This window comes from Bos grunniens, chromosome 10 (assembly GCF_055505025.1).
Source record: "Bos grunniens cultivar Pamir isolate PY7600 chromosome 10, Bosgru_T2T1.0, whole genome shotgun sequence".
Taxonomy (NCBI): Eukaryota; Metazoa; Chordata; class Mammalia; order Artiodactyla; family Bovidae; genus Bos; species Bos grunniens.
The window spans coordinates 91,435,426-91,457,994 of NC_141174.1; the positions used below are offsets into that span (position 1 = coordinate 91,435,426).

The following is a 22,569-nucleotide window of genomic DNA, read 5'->3' on the forward strand; positions in this document are numbered from 1 at the left end:
AGCAATTCCACTCCTAGGTATATATCCCCCCAAAACAAAAACACTAATTCAGAAAGATATATGTACCCCAATGTCCACAGCAGCATTATTTACAATTGCCAAGGTACAGAAGCACCCTAAGTGTCCATCAGCAGATGAACGGACAATGAAGATGTGGTATACACATAATGGAATATTACATTACTCAGCCATAGAAAAGAACAAAATTTTGCCACCTGCAGCAACACTGATGGACGTAGAGGGTATTATACTAAGAAAAATATGTCAAAGACAAGTATTGTATGATATCACTTATATGTAGAGTCTAAAAATATAACAACCAGTGAACATAAAAAAGAAGCAGACTCACTGATACAGAGAGCAAACTAGTAATTACCACTAGGGAGAGGGAAGTAGGGAGGGGCAATACAGGGGTATGGGATTAAGAAATAAAAATTATTAAAAAAAAAGAAATATAAACTATTAAGTATAAAAATAAGCTACAAGGATATACTATACAACACAGGGAATATAGCCAATATAACCTTTAAAACTTGTGAATCACTATATTGTACACCTGTAACATATTATACATCAATTATACTTCAATTTTTAAAAAACTTAAAAAACAACTTTCAAAAATGTCAACTATTTGCAACAAATGTGAACGGACCTTGAGGGCATTATGCTAAGTGAAATAAGTCAGACAGAAAAAGACAAATGTTACATGTTCACAATAGGTATGTGTGTCAAATCATGATATTGTACACATAAAACTAACAATGTTATACTACTTATATATCAATAAAAAAATAATTCTAAGCATTTAAACAAGACAGAGTATATGTGTCCTACCTGCGAATTTCCCGCACCCCGGCACTGTGTGAGGCAGAGAGGGCCAAGACCACATGCATGGGGGGTTTAAGCACCCTTCTCCCAGGGCTCAAAGTAGTTCATTAGGAATAAAATCAGTTAAGGCAAAAGAGGGGAAATGTTGTAACATCAAACTCTCCAGCGAAGTCCCACAGAAGGTCAACCGGAGAGCGCGCCCCTTGTCTTCACGCGGCATCTCAACCACTGCAGGCCCTGCTCTGTGGACCCCTCTGGAGTCACCCCCAGCTTTTGTTCGCAGTCTCTCTCCTGCGAGAAGGTTTTGCATGGGCATCCCGCGTCTCATTGCAGTTATTTCCGTGCATCTTCCGTCCCTAAGTCAGCGCCTTGGGGATGCATGTGGAACACTGGGCTTCTCCCTCTGGCCCGGCCTCCAGTGCTGACGCCCGGGTCCAGCCGCCTGGGCTCTGACTCAGATGGTTTGGGGCGGGGCCCAGGCACGTGGGTTTTTAGCTTCCCAGGTGACTCTCAGATGTTGCTAAAAGGCTGGGGCTTTGGTTTCTCTTGCCAGGCCTTCTCTTACACTTTGTATTCTTCCTGCTCATCATGATAAAGAGAGCAGAAGCCAAGGCAATAGCTTAGTTCTGGAAGTTCAACATGATGCCATTGAAAGCATTTATCTCCCTTGGCTTTGGCCAGGGTTAAGAGACCTCTGGTTCTGGGCCCAAGTTCTGTCCTCTATGTCACCAGGTCCCAGGAGAAGTACTGCCAATATTTCTGCTTCTATTTGTGAAACCCTAATCACACATTTTGCTTCCCAGGATAATCAGTGGTAAACAAAATCTGCCTGCCAACCAGAAGCTATTGGTTCAGTCCCTGGGTGGGGAAGATCCCCTGGAGAAGGAAATGGCAACCTACTCCAGTATTCTTGCCTGGGAAATTCCACAGACAGAGGACCCGGTGGGCTACAGTCCATGGGGTCGCAAACAGTCGGGCATGACTAAATGACAACAACAAATCACACCTTGACATCCTGAAAAGCCACACAATGGAGCTGTGATTTCACATAAATCCTGGCCATGCATGGTGTGCTGGGTGTGTGTTTTTTTATTTCTTTGTGTCTCTACTTTCCTCTGTCCCTCAGTGTTTTTACATTTTAAAAATATCTTTGAATTATTATAAAATAAAACTAAAATACTTAATTTCTTCATGTTTATTGAGATGAATTTTTGGCCTTCATTCTTATTTTTTTAAAGACACATTTCTCTCTGAAAGAAAAATAAATGGACTGCTGCTTAGGCGGGCTCCCTCCAGGTTGTAAAGGCAGGGTGGGGTGACAGAGCACTGTCCAGGAGTGACCAGAAGGCCCAAGCTTGCCTCCGTCACTCACTACCACACGCACCGAGATGCAAGGTCCCGTGGGCTTCTCGATGCCCAACCAGAAAATTCGGGAGGACGTTTTCAGAGCCTGTATCCACAGCCCACAACCTCGGGTCATTATGAAAATCACATAGTTTGCGGGGAGGGGGAATGATTCCTTTTCATCAGGCAACCAGGTATACTATGAGCTCGAATCTTTCTGCAAGAGAAATTTTTCATGCTGATTTCGGTTTCTTTGGAAATGTAGCATTCATCTGTGTGATCAGAGCCCTGGCTGGTCAATGGGCGGCTTTTCTTTTTCTGGGATGGCTGATCAGCAGTCTGTCTGCTGTTTCTGGAAGTTCCATTTCAGAAGGCGGTCCTGGTGAGACTTCATTCTGACATCTGCAAATCACATTCACAGGGAAAATGTGACTCACTCGAGTAACTGTGTTAAGTTTTCATGGATATTGTTCAGGGAGTAGGTGTTGTCTTTAGGCCAAATCGCTTGAAATCATCATGACATCAGCCCCTTTACTGAAAGACCAGCAGTGCCCCATAGGAACCAGGGGAAAGGTGGGGGCTGGGATGCAAGGTTTACTCTAAGAAAAATCGCTTTCCTAGCCCTCCTGAAGTATTAGCAATAAGGTAGTCAACAAACTCAACAGAGCACCCAGAGTACAGGAGGAGAGCAGTGAAGGGTAACCAACCAGGTCTGCTGCTGCTGCTGCTGCTAAGTCTCTTCAGTCGTGTCCGACTCTGAGTGACCCCAGAGACGGCAGCCCACCAGGCTCCGCCGTCCCTGGGATTCTCCAGGCAAGAACACTGGAGTGGGTTGCCATTTCCTTCTCCAATGCAGGAAAGTGAAAAGTGAAAAGTGAAAGGGAAGTCGCTCAGTCATGCCCAACTCTTAGCGACCGCATGGACTGCAGCCTACCAGGCTCCTCCATCCATGGGATTTTCCAGGCAAGAGTACTGGAGTGGGATGCCATTGCCTTCTCCAACCAACCAGGTCTGGGACCCCCATAAATATCCCAGTACAAACTGAAAGAGCTAAGGTGACTCAGCTGCCACGAATGAGGAGAGACAAAAAGCCTGGTTGAAAACCCCATGGATGAGGAGCATATGAAATTCTCACTCCTCACACCCTTTTGTGGCTACACCTGACATCACTAAGTGGTCATCATGTTGTCTGCAGGTGACCCTGGATGCAACTTCAGAATCCTTTGCCACTCAGCTTACACAGCTGCTACCAATCAACCCAGGATGTTAATTGCTATGACGGTTTCAGTTACCAAATCAATGCATGATGTTACTTGGTCAGACACTCAGATCACATCTTCATCCTCGTTTTCATCATCAGTGTCACCTCTGTACCTGTCATCATAAAGCAGATGAGAATAGGCTCCTGAGGGGCCTACAGGCAAACAGGGACCAGCTTCCACCTCCTCTAGTGCAGGCTTCCTTAAGGCAGCTCAGTAGGCTGTGATAAGTGAAAGGGAAAGTTGCTCAGTCGTGTCTGACTCTTTTCGACCCCATGGACTATACAGTCCACGGAATTCTCCAGGCCAGAATACTGGAGTGGGTAGCTGTTCCCTTCTCCAGGGGATCCTCCCGTCTCCCACATTACAGGCAGATTCTGAGCCACAAGGGAAGTGATAATACCATTGTCAAAGCTGGTGGGCCAGAGACAAGACCACCTGCCCTCCTAAAGTAGATTCATGAGCATCTCTTTCCACTGCAGCCAGATGAAGACTTCTACCCTAGGCTCATGCCAAGGCATCTCCAGTATACAAGCTGGAAAAGAATATGTTGTGAAGGTGTAAGTGGAGGGCAGATGTAAGACAAAATGAAACTTTTTAAAAACGTGCATGGCAAAAACCACCACAATATTGTAAAGTAATTAGCCTCCAATTAAGTAATTTTAAAAAATAAATCCCATTTAAATAAATAAAAACATTACTTTTAAAGGAATAGAATAAAAACCCTAACTTGCAAGTCATCACTTTCAATTACCCTCTAATTCAGTGCTGGAGAGAAATAATGTACCCAATCAAATTAGAGAAACCCAAGTGCCCTGGGCTTCCTAGATGGCACTAGTGGTAAAGAACATGCCTGCCAATGTAGGAGATGTAAGAGATGCAGGTTTGATCCCTGGGTCGGGAAAATCCCCTGGAGGAGGGCATGACAACCCACTCCAGTATTCTTGCCTGGAGAATCCCATGGACAGAGGAGCCTGGTGGGCTACAGTCCATGGGGTTGCACAGTCAGACAACAACCGAAGTGACTTAGCATGCATGCATGCAAGTGGCCTGGATCCATCAGGAAACACAGACTCCTGTATGGAAATGAATGGACTCACCACTGAGCCCTGCAGCACTACCCACTGGACGGCCAGGCTAACAAGGAGCTGAGGCATCAGGAGAGCCCACTACACGTGCTGTGGGTGTGTGTTCACACAGTTTGGTCCAGCGTGAATCTGAGGGGCGGGGACAGGCTCTGATTCATTCACACTTGTCATCACCCTTGGTCTCAGCAACCTCTGTGAGAAACAAAGATTCCCAGGGCATTGAGTCACTAAGACCAGAAAAATCAGAGAACAGAAGGTACCCCATTTTAAGACTGACCAAAAAGCAGGCTGCGAGGACACCCCCACTGAATCGCCAATGTCCTGCCCCTAGAAAATGAAAGGTGGATGTGAAGAGGGGTTGGGAGACCTCAGCGTGCTCAACAGCTGCCCAGTGGGGTCAACATGGACCTCAAACTTTGGAATCCTAGGCCAAAAGGCACTAGACCCCCAACTCCAGCTTCATCTGGTCTCTATACTCTAGCTGTGATAGAAATCAAGGCTGGGGGTGTGATAAGAAAGGAACTGAAATGTTTTAGATGTAGAGAAGAGGAATAGGATACAGATGGGAGGAAGAGGCTGATGAGAAGGGAGTAGAAATGTCATTAATGTCTCCTCATTCCAGAACAAAGGGAGTGCGGCTCTTTAATTAGCTCTTTTACTCCCCAAACCAGTCAACGCATCTCAACTCAGCCTGGGCCTGTGCTTTCCCAGAATAAGTCCACTATATGCTGAGGGAAGGGAAGGGACGGGAAGGGACGGGACAGGACGGGAAGGGAAGTCTTGTCGGACTCTTTGCGACCCCATGGACTGTTGCCTACCAGGCTCCTCCATCCCTGGGATTCTCCAGGCAGGAATACTGGAGTGGGTTGCCATTTCCTTCTCCAGGAGATCTTCCCAACCCAGGGATCGAACCCAGGTCTCCCGTATTGCAGGCAGACGCTTTACCCTCTGAGCCACCAGGGAAAGGGAGGGTCAAATGACCAACTTGCCCAGGTTGGCTGGGACTTTCCTGATTTTAGCATAGTAAGTCCTGTGTCCTGGGAAACCCCTCAGACTTGGGCAAACAAAACAACCGGTCACTCTGCCAGAAGGGAAAGAGAGAGGGAGGGAGGAAGCCAAGGAAGAGGGAGGAAGGAATGAATTAAAGGAGGTCCAGTGGGCCTGGCATGGGAGAAGCCCACCTTCTCAGTGAGGTGGTGGCAGCTGAGTAACCGGGGAGCTGCTGGGGACTGGGGAACGTTGCATGAGCTCATCCCTATAAAGGAGAAAAGAGACAATGGGCCAGCCATGATCCAGTCATAATGGAATTCTGAAAACAGACTTCTTATATTCCTTCAGGGAGCATCTGTTGAGCACCTGCCCTTTGGCAGATTCTGTGCTGGATGTTGAGAATAGGGAAGAAGTAAGGACAGGCCCTGCCTTCCGGGAGCCAGAGGAGGCAAGGCATGCTGAGGGAACCTGCCGTGTGCGTCCTGCTTCATCCCCTGGGTGGAACCCGGCACACACTCACAGTGGGCAGCTTGTCTGCTGGGGTGGCAGACACCCCGTCTACCTTGGGGATCCTAGCGAACAGCATCACCACCTCCGAGAGAGAACTTCACTGTGCCATTCCCTTGTCTGTAAAACCCACAGTATAAGAGGGCTGTGGGCTGGTTGGTTTTAAGCAGCATGTAGGCCTTCTTAGGTGCTTCCCTGGTAGCTCAGCTAGTAAAGAATCCACCTGGAATGCAGGAGACCTGGGTTCGATCCCTGGGTTGGGAAGATCTCCAGTATTCTTGCCTGGGAAAGCCCATGGCCAGAGGAGCCCTGCAGGCTACAGTCCATGGGGTCACAAAGAATTGGATACGACTGAGCAGCTAAGCACAGCATAGCACAGCCCTTCTCAGAGGGCTGTTAAGAGGATCACCAGGCCCCTCATGTAAATTAAACTTGATATCATGGCCAGATGGACATGAGGCTGCCAGGACCTGCCAGGGGCCAGCACGGGGAGAAGGATGCAGGGTTTTCATTGAGCTCAGGGCAGATGGAGCTAATCCCCAGGTTTCAGTACCACCTGCTCCATCCCCAGCCCTCTGGGGCCCGTGGCCAGGCAACTATCTCCTTGCCCAGAGACGTGGCACAGCCGGGCCCGTGTCACCACACAGCATCCTGCCCTCTTTCTGCTTTACTCCTGATCTTCTGTTCTCAGACCCAAGTCATGGCCCAACAGGGCTGCTGTGGTGACTTTCTATCAAGGCCCAAGAATAGAGGCTTGGAAAATGATGAGTGCCGCTGACCATCTGCCTCTTGTTGGGCTGCTGTGGTGACTTTCTATCAAGGCCCAAGAATAGAGGCTTGGAAAATGATGAGTGCCGCTGACCATCTGCCTCTTGGTTGGTCTCCAACCTGTCCTGAGAGTCAACCTCCACATATCTGGTACTGTATCTATTTGGATCTTAGTAACAGAGAGTTCCAGAAAAGCATCTATTTCTGCTTTATTGACCATGCCAAAGCCTTTGACTGTGTGGATCACAATAAACTCAGGAGAATTCTGAAAGACATGGGAATACCAGACCACCTGATCTGCCTCTTGAGAAATTTGTATGCAAGTCAGGAAGAAACAGTTAGAACTAGACATGGAACAACAGACTGGTTCCAAATAGGAAAAGGAGTTCGTGAAGGCTGTATATTGTCACCCTGTTTATTTAACTTATATGCAGAGTACATCATGAGAAACGCTGGACTGGAAGAAACACAAGCTGGAATCAAGATTGCTGGGAGAAATATCAATAACCTCAGATATGCAGATGACACCACCCTTATGGCAGAAAGTGAAGAGGAACTAAAGAGCCTCTTGATGAAAGTGAAAGTGCAGAGTGAAAAAGTTGGCTTAAAGCTCAACATTCAGAAAATGAAGATCATGGCATCCGGTCCCACCACTTCATGGGAAATAGATGGGGAAACAGTGGAAACAGTGTCAGATTTTATTTTTCTGGGCTCCAAAATCACTACAGATGGTGACTGCAGCCATGAAATTAAAAGACGCTTACTCCTTGGAAGGAAAGTTATGACCAACCTAGAGAGCATATTCAAAAGCAGAGACATTACTTTGCCAACAAAGGTTCGTCTGGTCAAGGCTATGGTTTTTCCTGTGGTCATGTATGGATGTGAGAGTTGGACTGTGAAGAAGGCTGAGCACCAAAGAATTGATGCTTTTGAACTGTGGTGTTGGAGAAGACTCTTGAGAGTCCCTTGGATTGCAAGGAGATCCAACCAGTCCATTCTGAAGGAGATCAGTCCTGGGATTTCTTTGGAAGGAATGATGCTAAAGCTGAAATTCCAGTACTTTGGCCACTTCATGTGAAGAGTTGACTCATTGGAAAAGACCTGATGCTGGGAGGGATTGGGGGCAAGAGGAGAAGGGGACGACAGAGGAGGAGATGGCTGGATGGCATCACTGACTCAATGGACATGAGTCTGAGTGAACTCTGGGAGTTGGTGATGGACAGGGAGGCCTGGCGTGCTTCGATTCACGGGGTCGAAAAGAGTAGGACACGACTGAGCAACTGAACTGAACTGAACTTAACAGATGACTGATTTCCTCCTTAAACTCCTGCCCCACCCAATCCCCTACAGGGCATTCAGAGAGTGGATTGGTTTATAGAAAGAGAAATATCATCTCTCTGAGTTGTTTCAGATCTCAGAAACATTGTAGGAAGCACTCTGTTTTTACAGATCATAGGGAAACCAACATGGAATAACTCTCAGAATTAAGATAAAAATCACCAAGCTTATGAATGATTTCTTTCTCCTTTTATCTGTTTATAGAATTTCTCCTCCCTTCCCTCCCTTGTTTCTGGCCAGAAGCTGGGGTTTTCTGCCTTCTGGGAATTCACATGTAATTAGTTTATTACTATTGTAAAAGCAAAGCAAAGACTTGGAATTCAGCTCCTTAACAAGCAGGGTCATACATAGATAAAGCTCTTCCTCAATTTCCTGCCCATTGCATCTCATATTAACAAAGTATTTAAACACAGTATACTCAGCAAAGAGGGAGTAACTGGGAGGGCCCGAGGGGAAAGAGGAAGGAGTAATTAGAAAGCCTTTACAGAGGAAGTGACCTTGTAGTTGAGATTTGAAAGATGAATAGGACTGTTGTTGTTCAATTGCTAAGTCGAGTCCAACTCTGCAACAGCGTGGACTGCAGCCGGCCAGGCTCCCTTGTCCTCCACTATCTCCTGGAGTCTGCGCAGATTCATGTCCATTGAGTTGGTGATGCTATCTGACCATCTCATCCTCCGCCACCCACTTCTCCTCGAGTGTACCAGTAGTTAAACTTGAACACAAATTCCCAGCAATCCATGAGAAAGAGAGTCAAAAGCATGAAAAGGCAAGTTTATAGCAGAGACCTCACTTTCAGGATTAAAACAGGGTTCTAGGCTGGGGCGCCTCCATCCACAGACTCTCCGGCCTGCAGTTGGTGTTCACTCCAGACTGCTGCCCCTTCAGAAAGAAAGTGAACTAACATTAAGTAAAAAGCTTTTCTCAATTAAGGGTTAAGACAGAAAGATGTTGGCTGTGTTCACACATAACTAGAAACTTCCACTAACCCAAATGCCCCATTCCCCAAGCCGGCTGGCTAACAGAGGTTTGGCGGCCTCTCTATGTTTTGCTTTCTTCCTCCTGTTGGCTCCAAGGCCCTTCCTCTGGGTGCCTGTGCTCCCATCTCTGCAGCAGCACCTTCTTCCCTTCCTCTCTCCTCTCCGCCCTCTCACTTGTCAGTGCCTGACTCAGCGGAGATGTGTGGGATCGGGCAGAGAGTGAATCAGTGAGTTGAGACTCAGAAGGAGATGCACCGTCCATTTACTCCTCACTTGCTAGCGTGCCCCGAGTGCCTCCCCAACTAACCGCTTTGGGTGAACCTATTTTTGTAGGTGAGGCCATAATCCTAGACTCCAGACTTGAGGATAAGAAGGCAAGGCTCATGGGATGGACAGTCAGAGAGATTTATGGTTCTGAGGGAGGAGATTGGAATTTTGACAAGACACAGCTGGCTGAGGGAGTGAGCTGGAAGATTCCACCCTGGGGTGAAGAAGAAGAGGAGGGGGGGGGTTGTCTTTAAATAGCAGGTGGCTTCACTGTTTCTATAAATGAAAACAGTTTTCACTGAACACTGATTACGAAAACGGTCTTTTATTAGATAGCTGCCTCAACCCAAAGGACGGCCCTGGAGGTGCTGGCTGGGGAACGTTCCCTGCAGTTCATAAACATGGTTGACTGCACCTCAGCTTGCCCCAGGAGCATTTCTTATTTCTTTCCGCTCAAGGACTCTGCAGGGGCCAGGAAGCAGAGACCCATGGGGGTAGAAGGACAGTATTAGGCCAGGGCTTGGCTTCAAACACTACCGGATTTCATTATTCTTGCCATTTGTGTACATATCTGAGAGTCATTCATCCATGCGTTCTGCCTTGGGGCCTGGGGGAGGGCAGGGAGGAGGGCTCTGGGAAGGGCAGAGCTTGTGAAGATCCCAGCAAGTCTTCTCTCCATACGGCAGAGCTGAATGTAATTGGTCTCCCCTTTCTTTAATTAACTGAAAAAGCCCTTCTGAAATGACCGAGGTGGCAGGAGACTGAGGAGCACGTCCCCTCTGAGTAAATCACTTGCCCTCCAGCCTCCTTGCTTGGAGGAAGCTGACCCCAAGGTCTCGTGGCAGGCTGGAGGAGCCCACTTTACTCACCAACTTCTCCAGTAAGCATGGCTGCCCAAGTGGTTGAGAAAGCAGACAGGCATGAATCCAGACCTTACCGCCAAGTCCCCACGCTGAGCTGGGGGGTCGCTGGTATTTCCCAAGAAGGAGTGAATAATAACAGCTGACATTTATTGAACACATACTATGCGCCAGGCACAGTGCGAGACATTTTATATCCATGAGCTCATTTCATTCCAACAACTCCATGAGGTAAGTTCTATGTTCAGAGGAAGCTGCCAAGGAGAGAGGAAAAGAACTTGCTCACACAGACACAGCTGGTTACTGACAGAGCCAGGATTCCAACCCGGGTTGGTCAGAAGTCTAACACTCTTAACTACCCCCTACACTGTCTCTCTTCATGCCAGATTGGAAAGGGGCTCAGAACATGCCACCCTCAAACCGGCCACTTTGGCAAATTAACTATTTCGAGGTAAAGGCACTTGAAAAACTACAAGAAGGACACTCTGACTGTCCTTTTTCTTAAAAGCAGGAGATGAAATTTCCACATGAAAGATGTCTTCCTCATAGAAAACAAACTTATGGTTACCAAAGGGGAAAAGATGGGGAGGGATAAATTAGGAACTTAGGCTCAACATATACACACTACTATTCATTGGAAGGACTGATGCTGAAGCTGAAGCTCCAGTACTTTGGCCACCTGATGCAAAGAGCCAACTCATTGGAAAAGACCCTGATACTGGGAAAGATTGAATGCAGGAGGAGAAGGGGACGACAGAGGATGAGATGGTTGGATGGCATCACCGATTCAATGGACATGAGTTTGAGCAAGCTCTGAGAGATGGTGAAGGACAGGGAAGCCTGGCCTGCTGCAGTCCATGGGGTCACAAAGAGTTGGACACAACTGAGCGACTGAACAACAACAATATATAAAATAGATAACCCACAAGGACCTATTGTACAGCACAGAAACTCTGCTCAACATTTTGTAATAAAGTATAAGGGAAAAGAATCTGAAACATATATCTGAATCACTTGGCTCCATACCTGAGACTAACATTCTGTTGTAAATCAACTACATTTCAATAACATTTAAAAAATAATAATAATAAAGAAAGATGTCTTCCCTACACCAGAAGGAAGTAACATTCATGTCACCAAGGATAAGCTGGGATGGAGTGAATTCTATGCAAAAAGATCTTGATAAAAAATTCTTATCTTCCATTCGCCTCCCCATATACCTTACATAGTTTCACTTTATAACTGCTTCTCTTTTTTCAACCTAATGTAAAAGCAAGTAGGTTTCACCTTCTTGGGTCTTCATTTCCTTATGAGGGCTCCCATGTCACATAAAATTCGTGTTAAATAAATGTGTATGTTGTTCTCCTGTTGATCTGCCTTATGTCCATTTAGTTCATAGGCCCAGTTGAAAAGAACCCTAAGAGGGTAAAGGCCAAAGTCTGCCTGCCCTACAGCTGATGCCTTCCAAATTCACCCTGTTCTCCCGCCCTCACTTTATCTATGCATCTGCCTTCCCAGGCTTTCCTATGGACAGGTGGCACTGCAGTGGGGATTCTGTGTAAATAGCAGATTTCCTTGGGCAGGTTTGCTTATTATGGGACTTTCTGCTGAGATATATCAGGGATATTACCACTGTGAAAAATGCAAGCAGAAGGTGTGTGCAATCCATGTGCTAGGTGGCAAAAACGGGGTGTGAGAGGTTACCTGGTTGAAGCACCCTGTTTAGAAACCTGCGAGGACAAGGTGGCCATAAGTTAGGTCATGACCCTATCTAACTTAACTCTCTCCAAGAGAGAGCCTGTGTCTAGAGGCACATCATTCAAGAATGTCTCACAGAATGAAGGCCTCTCTCAAACGTACATGTTGTAAAACCATTTCAGCCAAGTGAGGAAAACTGATTTCTCAGCATGGAAAGAGAGTTTTGACAGAAGCCCTGGAAAAAACACCAGGTCTTTCTTGGACACTTAGTCAAATAAATTAACTTGGAGGCTCAGCTGCACTCCCCAAGCAAAGAGTGTGCAGCTTTGAAAACCATTCTTCTTCCCCCCAGAGGGATGGTAAGCAAACAGACACCCAAACATTCCAGGAGCAGGCCTCGAAGGCCTCCTGCGCTGTGTCCATTCCCCAGGGAGAGCAGCAGGCAGCTCATTCACTTCCCAGATGGTGGGCTTTGGAAGACGGGCTGGCTACTTCCCAAGTCCTTTCTTGATTGCCTGACTTTGGCTTGGGGACCAGGGTGGAGGCTGCTGCTCTGAGAAATGCATTTGCTGTTTGGTTGCAAAACATCTCCAAGTGATTGATGAACCAGCCCCAGGGAAGAAGAAATAAGTCACCAGCACCTGAAATACAGCCACCTCTAGAAGAAAATATTTCACCCTTTCAGGAAGCCCCAAGACACATGGACATTAATCAGAAGAGAATGAAAGAGGATCAGATTCCACTGCAATAGTACGGACTGAGGGTGTGCAAACAGAAGAGCCATGGTCCTCGTAAGGAGATGAATAAACCGTGACCTTTGCTTTCCCCTTAGGCTAAATGTCCCTAGTACTTGATCCAGTCCCCCTCTGCAGGCATAGCTCTTTCTTGCGACAGATGCTGTCGCAGGTGGAAAGGTCGCAGACACTGCTGGCTCAGGGCACGCTGCTGGCTTGAGACAGCTGAGTCCAGAGCCAGCCCCTCAGGGAAGCCACTAGCCTTGTTCAGGCCAGATCACCAAACTCTGCGTCCCCATTTTGTGACCTTGTGATGACAAGGTCACCTCTCTGGGCCTTTGATTCTTTTTGTATAAAAGGTGGGGATCAGGGCTTCCCTGGTGATTCAGTGGTAAAGAATCCACATGCCAGCACAGGTGACAAGGGTTCGATCCCTGATTCAGGAAGGTCCCGCGTGCCCTGCCTGGAGCAACTAAGCTCCTGTGCCACAACTATGGAGCCTGTGCCCTAGAGCCTGGGAACTGCAACTGCTGAAGTCCGTGTTCCCCAGAGCCACCGCAGTGAGAAGCCCCTGCCTCTCATTGAGAAACCACTGCAATTAGAGTAGCCCCTGCTCACTGCAACTAAAGAAAAGCCTGTGAAGCAACAAAGACCCAGAACAACCAAAAGTAAATAAATAAATTTTTTTTTTAAAAAAGCTAGGGATCAGACTAGACATGTATTGCCACACCTCTATAGACTAAATACTACAAGACACTCAATAATGCATAAAACAATTTCAAATAGACCTTCTTCAAGTTTGGGGTCCCGAGATGATGACGAATTTTGTCATTCACATTCCAGCTCTGTCACCTACTAGTTCTGTGACCTTGAACAAGTTGCTAATCTGCTAAGCCTTAGTCTTCTCATCCCTACCATAGGAATTTTAACAACACCTACTTCACAGAGTGATTATAAGGAGTGATGCATGTATAGCACTTCATAATGAAGAGTTGGATAAGCACGCTAGTGGGTGACGAGGACTTGAGTTTCAGCCGTTCAATCCTTCCCCCTCATTCGACTGCATCCTTCTGTAGCTCCAAAGAAGCATGGAGAGACCTCAGGGGATCAGCCCGAAAACCACTGGATGGACAGATGAGTGTTTCCCAGATTTTCTGAGATCAGAGTCTCCAGAGGTCTGACCAGACACCCAGGGGACCAAACTGCAGGCAATATGTGCAAGTCCCCAGGCTCCGTGCTTCAGCTGCACACAGGCTTCTGCTTACCTTCAAGGTCTCTAGGGGGACACTGGGGATAAGGCAATGGCACCCCACTCCAGTACTCTTGCCTGGAAAATCCCATGGATGGAGGAGCCTGGTGGGCTGCAGTCCATGGGGTCGTGAAGAGTCGGACACGATTGAACGACTTCACTTTCACTTTTCACTTTCATGCCTTGGAGAAGGAAATGGCAACCCACTCCAGTGTTCTTGCCTGGAGAATCCCAGGGACGGGGGAGCCTGGTGGGCTGCTGTCTATGGGGTCGCACAGACACACACATGACTGAAGTGACTTAGCAGCAGCAGCAGCAGGGGGATACTGGAGGAGGACCCCGAGAGACCTTTCAGCTCTACTAGGCCAGGATCCCACCTCTTCCTCGGCCTCGATCAGGGTCAGGAGCCCCACTCAGATAATGTCTCTGGGTTCAAGGCCACTCCTCCCAGGCTGGTGCGGAATGGCCTGTGCCCAGGTCTGAGGTGCCTGCTGGAACAGCTGGGCTTGCCCTCTCGCTGACCTCCAGGACTCTGGCCTCTCACTCGAAACCCATGGCCCTTGCCCATCCACTCAGCCTCAGCTGACTTTCCTGGCCCTCACATGTGCTTGCCCAGAACCAAGGTCTCCTCTTCACCTCCCCTTGGCCTGCCCTGCTCTGTTATTGCCAGCATCCTGGTGGGACAATTTCATGGGTGGAATCAGAAAGTGTTAGAGTAAGAAATCTCAAGAGATGCTATTTTCTGCCTAATCTGTTTTCTCCCCATGGGTCAATTTGGCTGCACTTTTATTTTGAAATAAAAGAACCTAGAAACAAATGAACAAACACCTTATTATTGAGAACCATCTGCAGAAAATCCCACGGAGCAGCTCCAAGGTCAAAGCTTATCTGTTCTGCTTCATACACAAAACAGCCAGCAAGCAGGCAAGATGGGAAACTATAAGAAATCAGGGTAAAAGCAAGCATCTTCTTTTCAACTGAATGTAAGAGTCCAAGTTCTCTCTGTAACCCAAATCTTGAAACTAAGAACATTTATGTTTCTCCCAGAAATAACAATGATCCTATTGAGTTGGCCGGGGTGATCAGGGAAAATCCACAGCAGCCCTGGGGCTCATGCTTGGCTCTTTCCTTCTCTTTGATCCCAGATTCTTATTTTTTCAAAAAGTGCCATCTGTTCTTTCTGCAACTTTCACGTTGAAGGAAAACAATTTCAATTCTTGAAATTGTATATCTTCTGTCTTTCCTCCTGCCTGGCTCCCTCTTTCAGCATAGGTGAAGGTAAGGGAGGGCATTAAAATTGAGCTTCTATCAGTACTGTGTGTGACCAACTCCCACTAGCAAGGATGAGCCCTGTGATGCCAGGCTGAGCAGTGTTCTGTGTAGACAGTACCGTAGCCTTTGCTCTGTGTGATGACGGAAACGTTCTGTATCTGCACTGCTCTCTAGAGTGGCCACCAGTCACGTCTGGCTTATGAGGTCTTGAAATGTGGCTAGTGCAACTGAGGAACTGAATTTTTTTTAACTTATTTCACTTAAAAGTGGATTTAAATCTAAAGCTAAATATTTAGATATGTGACACAGTTTAGGGGATTCATTGTGTGTGTGTGTGTGTGTGTGTTAAGGGAGTCTTTAGGAGAGGTCAGTGGTGCTAGGCTGCCTTTTACCCTGTCTTCCTCTCTTGATCTTCTCTTGCTCCACAGTCCTCCCAGGCACCACCATCAACTGCCCCCTGAAATATAGATGACTTGGAGGTGCATTTATTAGGTTGTTACTGAGTGATAATGGACTCCTGTGCAGGCTGGGAGAAAGCAGGTTATACAGTTATAAACAGAAACATGGAAGTCTAAAATTAATCGTAAAATGTGATCCCAGCTCTCACAGAGAATGTTTCCCTGCTTAGGCAGTGTGCTCAGGCCAGCAGTAGGCTCTGAGGCAGAAGGAAGTCAGTAGAGGAAGTAAACAGAGCACAGCACTTTACAAAATGCTCACTTATTTGCAGAAATAATATCTTTTCAGAGAAGAGGAAAAACAAAGAAAGAAAACACCTGGGTATCTTAGTAGCGGGCCAAGAAGAGACCTTGGAGGAACAGGCAGGACAAACAGCCCAGCTCAGGCCCTGTGCTCCTCGGAGGCACAGCAAAGCCAGGCGGTCTGGCCCCACTGCCTCCGGGGAGGCTTGCAGGCCTCCAAACACAGGATCCTCAACAAATACTCGTCAGCTGATTACCTAATTTTAAACTCTCACGCATTTACATTTTTCAAGGAAATTTGGCAAAGGAAACCAAGTACCTATTTTTGGTTTTGCTTTAGGTTACACTTTATTCTATGCAATTTTGAGCCAATACAGTAAGACTATATAATTACATATGGAGTGGTTTTAGCAACTTTACAGAAGATGAACTTCCTGCCACTGGTATTTATGTTCTGAGGCGGAAGACATCAAAAGGAGGTGTTGCTAACAGTTCACAGTTCTAGACATTGTACCCTCAATGGATACTTTCTTTTCCCCCATTTCCGTGTCCTCTTCCTGTGAGTGGGGCTGAGGGTGGGGGCCCAGGAAGATGGAGGGCTATTAACCCTAACCACAGCTGCAGTGGGCCTGGAACATGACTTTCCTTCAGGGCCTCTTGTACAATGAGGGTGAGGTGAACTAAAGAGGGGTCAGACCAAACCAGGACTGCCTGGCAACGTCAGAACAAGGAGGAAAGGAGGTTTTGACTACCTGCCCCCTGGCTCTTCACCCCCTAAAATAAATGGTGCTTTTTGAAGTGGAAGCCATTTACAGGGAGAAGCTGTATCCACAGGAAGTTACCTGACCCGTGTTCTCCTCATCCCCTTTTGTCTTTCGCCCAACAACTCTAAATTTTAAAACTCTATTTTCACTCTATCCTACATATGTATAGTTTTATTTTACATGGTGTTTATAAATCCCATGTTATCATTAACTTCACATACAAACATGTTTTAACTTCTCACCTCATGGCTTTTGGGTTTTATTTTAATCATGTATCACTTCATTTTTTATGTATTTAATCTCCTGTTGGAGTTCAGTCGTTTGTCTTATTTTAAATCTCATCTAGTTGGAGTGTCTCCTTTGGATTAAAAAAATCCTTAATATTCTTTTGTTGGAACTGTAACTTTTCTTCGAATTTCCTAGACACATACTTTCTTAAATCTTATTTTTTGAACTTGAAGACTTTTACTTCTTTCACTTTTAAGCCTCATTTATTGGGTTGGCCAAAAAGTTCACTCAGGTTTTTCTGTATGATCTTATGAACTTTTAGACAACCCAATAAATTTTATTTACTTTGAATTTTCCTTTATTTACTTTGAAATTTCAAAGTGCTTGTTTTTTAACCTATTTTGACATAACTTTATGCTTAATATGTTTGCTTTTCAAGCCCAACTTAATATTTTAGTCTTCCTTGTTTTTGAATTAAATCTTTAGAAGGATCAAAGCCTTTCTATTATTACATACATGTATATTTATGTATGTATGTATCTTCCATGATTTGTTTTTCAAAAGGTCAGAAGAAAGTGTAGTCCCAAGAGTATTAATAGGGGGGAGACCACACACACACAGACAGGTTAGAGATCGCTTCCCTCCTGCTGGCCCTACAGGCTCCACCGTGTTTTCTTGACAGAAAAACCACCCCAGTTCGGGTTTGTTTGACAAAGACCCTCTCCTCAACCAGCTGTAGAGCTCTAAGACTTAAAGTTCATCCTGTCCCAGGCAGTAAATTTCATTGTACAGATGGAATCTGGCTCCTATGGGCCTCCATTTCTGCCTCTCCTATGCTTTGAGGGTTTGGGGGGCCTGGCTACGATCTATGTGTCTGACTCCACACTTCCCCACTCCTGCACTGCCTTGGGGAACAGGCTGCCATTCTCAGGAGACTAGCAGAAATTAGGGTACCCAGGATGCCTGACTTAACTCTGAGAGCCCTACTGGATCAATGAGATACCAACACTGTGTGATTTGACTCCAAATCTCCTTTGAATCTCCTTGGAGGAATCCTCCAGGGGCTCTGCTTTCCCAAGACAGGGTCTGCCCCACTCCTGCATACTCTGCAATCTACACTCCCACCTGTTTGGGGACTCCCACCTTCCCTGACAGAATCTGGCTGTCCCAACTGCCCTTCTCTCCTGTCTACACCCACCATCACTGGTAGTGCTCCTTGAGAAGGCTCCACTGGCCCTATAACTGGTGAGCTACCCCAATGCAGACCACATGGTTCAGGGAGCCTATGAGCCCCTCAATTCTAAAAAGTGTCTAAGCATAAACTGTCACAGTTTGGAGGAATTCGGCCTGCCAGATCTAATGACCCATCCTACCAGGAAAGCCCAACCAAATTCCACTCTAAAAAGCTTGACCTACAGCCTAGCCATGAAATTAAAAGACATGTACTCCTTGGAAGAAAAGTTATGACCAACCTAGATAGCATATTAAAAAGGAGAGACATTACTTTGCCAACAAAGGTCTGTCTACTCAAAGCTTTAGTTTTTCCAGAGTCGTATATGGATGTGACAGTTGGACTATAAAGAAAGCTGAGCACTGAAGAATTGATGCTTTTGAACTATGGTGTTGGAGAAGCCTCTTGAGAGTCCCTTGGACTGCAAGGAGATCCAACCAGTCCATCCTAAAGGAAATCGCTCCTGATATTCATTGGAAGGACTGATACTGAAGCTGAAACTCCAATCATTTGGCCACCTGATGCGAAGAGTGACTCACTAGAAGAGACACTGATGCTGGGAAATATTGAAGGCAGGAGGAGAAGGGGACGACAAAGGATAAGATGGTTGGATGGCATCACCGACTCAATGTACATGAGTTTGAGTAAACTATGGGAGTTGGTGATGGACAGGGAGGCCTGGTGTGCTGCAGTTCATGGGATCACAAAGATTCGGACACAACTGAGTGACTGAACTGAACTGAACAGCCCAGAGTTATCTTTGAGTATTAAATGAGAGAATCTGTACCTCAGTGAAGAAGCAGATAAAGAATACAGTGTGACTTGGGCATGTGCTGTGTGCTGTGTTTAGTCGGTCAGTCATGTCCAACTCTTTATGACCCCATGGACTGTAGCCCACTGGGCTCCTCTGTCCATGGGGATTCTCCAGACAAGAACATTGGAGTGGGTTGCCATACTGTCCTCCAAGGGATCTTCCCAACCCAGGGATTGAACCCAGGTCTCCTGCATTGCAGGTGGATTCTTTACCGTCTGAGCCACGGAGGGAAGCCCAAGAATACTAGAGTGAGTAGCCTATCCCTTCTCCAGAGGATCTTCCCGACCCAGGAATTGAACCGGGGTCTCTTGCATTGCAGCCAGATTCTTACCAGCTGAGCTACCAGATAAGCCCCAACTTGAGCATATTTAGGCCCAAATTTAGGCTGAGGAATTCTCTACTTAACCTGTATAAAAATCATCCCATTGAGGAATGTTCATAAGATATCACTTTGTTTGGGTACATTATTCTCTGGGGAACCAAGAGCTGAGAAAAGATTTTCGCCCCCTGCAGGAAACATGCCAGGCTTGCATTTGCCACAGTCCAATTTGCTTCTTTCTGTAGTTTTGTACCCAGAAAAGTCTCCAGTCGGTACCCAAGGAGTGAACAGATGGGTTGAGTGGTGCGGGGATCCACAGAACTGGTGCCAAGAACGGTTCTCTACAACAATAAAACCTTGTCTTTCCTACAGCACTTAATACTGCCCTCCCCACAGTGGATGTTCATTAAAACGTGTTGCCTGGCATCGAAGCCGGGCCACGGGCTTCCCTTGCTGCCTCTGGTTAGATGGAAACCTCCACATCAGTGGTTCTTCCTGGCCTCCCGAGGAGGCACCAAGCTCCTCCAGCCCTGAGCCCCAGGGTAGGGAGAGGAGAGGAGAAGGTGCAGGGAGGAGCCTCAGTCAGCCTGCTCCAGGCCTGCCATCACCTTGGGCAGTGCTTGGCTGCGGTGCCACCTTGCCCCTGGAGCTATGATTGCAGACAGAGGGCAAAGGAGCTGGGAAGGCCTGTGGCCATTCAGGGGTGCTCCTTTCCCCTAAGAGCCTAACCCATCTTGCAGTAGGTGGGCTGTGGCAGCAAAGGTCTGTGGCAATGAGGAGACTAAATGTGTATGTCCTTATCCTCTGTGCTTTTCTGCTTCTCCCAGGAGACTCTAGGCTGGACTGGGACGGAGGGAGGGAAAGAGGAAGGGAAAAGAGTGACAGGATAAAGCATTGAGGACTGACAACCTTCAAATTCAGAAAAGCACCATCCACCTGATGACAGTGACCTATAACATTCAGTGCTACTGGCTATGCTGAAAGGTGAGTGCTGTGACAACACTGATGGAGGCTAAGTTGAATTACCTTTTTGAAAGACAATTTGGTCACAGCAAATAAATGCTTTTAAAAAAATTATTATCCTGAATTTGAGGACCAGCCCTTAAAAGGTAAAAAATCATATCTGGAGCAAGGACTTGGGCAAAAGGAAGTCTATCACAGCATTATCTATAATCCTTTAAAAAAAAAAAAAAAGCAAACGAAAAACCCCACCACTTAAATGCCAAGAGGTAGAGATTAGTTAAATACATTCTAGTACATTCAGATGATGGACTATTTTGTAGTCATTATACATAGATTCTCACTACCTACTGGCCTGGGAAGACGCTCTAGCATAATCCTTATCTTTGAAAACCACTTGAAATTTGCCATATTTCCTCATTTCTGAGATATTAACAGCTGAATAAGACACTAGAGGCTTAACAAAAGTCTTTTAGGAAGAAATGATAATGGGACACAAAACATGCGTAAAATACATCCCAATTTAAGGAACATTAGAAAGTGAGAAATATATGTCTTAAAATAGAAGAAATATAGTGTATCTCTGGGATTACTGCTGATTTTTATTTTATTCTTTTACTGTTTTGTATTTCCCAAATCTTTAACAGTAAGCATAATTGGGTTGTAGGAATGCCTGTATCCGTGTCTGATGTTTGCTGCCATATGAAGGCAAGGGCCACTGTGGTTTCTCCCTGCCCCGACTCCCTCCATCCAGGGAGGCCAAAGAAGTCACTGTAACCCTAACCAGATGAGTGGGTTTAGAAGAGACCCTGAACTTGCCCAGCCCCTGCCAATCCCCTTCCTTCAGGAAGCCCACCTACCAGCCCAGAGCACATCCTCTAGATCGCCCCAGCTCATGGGAGGAAGGCTGGAGTGGTTGTCATTTGGGGGATTCAGTTAAGCTCTAGGATTCAATATTAGGAAGCCCATTGCCTGCAGATGTAAACCTCATTCTCTAATATTAACTTTATCAGTGAACTGGTCATATTTTTTTTTTTGTCTTTTGCCTACTTTTTTGTCTTATTTCTCAATTCAAAACCCAAGCATGAAGAGGAGTGCTATATTGCAAGTGTGCTAAGTCGTTTCAGTCGCGTCCGACTCTGTGAGACCCTAAGGACTGTAGCCCGCTAGGCTCCTCTATCCATGGGATTCTCTGGGCAAGAATACTGGAGTGGTTGCCATTCCCGCCTCCAGGGCATCTTCCTGACCCAGGGATCGAACCAGCTATATTGAACCTTCTCAAAACCTTCAACCAACAGGTTGAATTTTATAGTCAAATAAAATCACTCCACAAAGAAGAAACCCAGTTAAGCCCAGCCAAGCACCATAGGGGATGATGCTCCCTGCATGGTGAGCTCCGCTTGGGCTCTGGAGAGGGGATAGGGACCAGGGCATTTGGGACAGGCCTCTCTGGAGACCAGAGAACAAGTGGGAACCCTAGGTCAGAGTTGCCCCCTCTTTCTTAGTGCTTCACCATCTCAGTTACAAGATGTCACTGAAAGAAGAATCTGCTTTTCTCTCCTTGCAGCATCTCTTGGTTGCTAAGCAGATCCCTTGGGTAACTATGTGGGCATAAAACCTTTGCAGAACTGCCAGGAATCTGCTTCACCCAATTGTCAAAGTGAAAAATGAAATCATTCCTCTCACCTGTCACTACTTTGCACAAAGCTTCCATTATTGAATGGTGATGGCCCAGATTATTCTCACCTACTTGCAGGAATATAAATGAGTTTTGCATATTTTACCCCCAAGAGAGTGGGAGGGGAGGAAGGGGCTGTGGGGATCTCTCAAGCTGATACTCTTGTGAGTCAGTGCTTGGGGAGAAGCAGGTGGAACAAATCAGCAGTGTCCTCTGCCCTTGGAAAAATGATGCTTCAGGCAGGTAAAGAGTCACCTGCTTTAGAGGAGGCTCTCCTTAGGCTCAGAGATGCACATGAACCCCCTCTGATGACCTCCTAACTAGACTTAGAATCTGTGAAGGTGAAGACAGGACATTTTTTAATTGTAAAGAAACTCCTTAGATGATTCTTAATGTGCACTTTCTCTAAAATAAATATGTATGCAAATAAGTGCATTGACAGATCACAGGTGTTATGATAACGTATGTTCAGGAAGGAGTGAGACACTATCAGAGGGATAGTTTATTTTTACCGAGAGCAAGGTAAGTGTTGCTTTGAATCTTCAGCAATAAACAGATGTTATCCAGAGAGAGGAAGAAGGGGAGAAAGACGTCCGAGGCAGAGGAGAACTACTAGCAAGGTAGTTAGCTGGCTAACTACCAGCTAACTACAAGTAGCAAGGTGATAGCTGGCTATCAAGGGATAGCCACTTGAAGCT

At 46.4% G+C, this 22,569-nt stretch overlaps 1 long non-coding RNA gene across 1 annotated transcript in view; it reads right to left on the reverse strand.

Annotated features, from left to right (window-relative positions):
* LOC147365374 (uncharacterized) overlaps positions 1–3,278 on the reverse strand; it is a 123,929-nt gene extending 120,651 nt beyond the window's left edge. The window contains exons 1-2 of the long non-coding RNA XR_015135486.1: positions 2,880–3,278; positions 835–2,574 (exon numbers count right to left, since the gene is read on the reverse strand). This is a non-coding gene — a long non-coding RNA (uncharacterized LOC147365374). The remainder of the gene's footprint in view (positions 1–834; positions 2,575–2,879) is intronic.
* Between the last annotated feature and the right edge of the window lie 19,291 nt (positions 3,279–22,569).